Genomic DNA, 777 nt, shown 5'->3' with positions numbered 1-777 from the left:
GGAAATAAGAGAGGAAATGAGATAATAAGAGAGCGACTTAGAGAATAAAGAGAGAGAAGTTGACAGAATAAGAGAAGAGACAGATAAGAGAGGTAGAGAATACTAGAGAGAGAACGAAAAAGTTGAAAATTGAATCTAACAAAAGTTCCCAGATTCTTAATATGAAATATTTGTTCGCTTGATTCCCCTGGTCCTCGAGGAAAGTTATATCAACGTAGCAACTGATAAAAAAAACACAATCCCTTTCACAATATCTTACTAATATTCTAAGTTCAGGGAGGCAATATCTCTGAATATAATCTAACTTCCGGTATGCAAACATGTCATTTATATGTGCGGTATAATATATCATATCAATAATGTTTTTTTTTCGCTTTATTGTACCGGAAAATGATACATAAAATAAAAAAAGAGACACAGTAGTACAAAAAATGTGGTAACGCTTTAGACTATCGACTTTCGCGAGATTATTAGAAGATTGATAAAGTAATGATAAAATTGGGAATGCAATTGGAAGTATAAGACTTGAGAAGAAAGTCGTTGCACGAGACGTAAAGATAAATTAAAGATACTTAGATACAAGAAGATACTTATTTTTTGAGGCAGACGACTATGATGATAATGTATGATTGGAAATTAAGCGCTGATGTGGATAATTACTCCGCTATAACATATCACTCTTGGGATACATGTCCGATCGGTGCCCGTTTTCTTTGTTTACATGTTCCTTTTCCATTGCCATACATTATTTCAAATCACTGTCCAACTTTTCCTCTC

This window comes from Penaeus monodon, chromosome 24 (genome assembly GCF_015228065.2).
Source record: "Penaeus monodon isolate SGIC_2016 chromosome 24, NSTDA_Pmon_1, whole genome shotgun sequence".
Classification (NCBI taxonomy): Eukaryota; Metazoa; Arthropoda; class Malacostraca; order Decapoda; family Penaeidae; genus Penaeus; species Penaeus monodon.
This window is presented reverse-complemented; position numbering follows the sequence as displayed.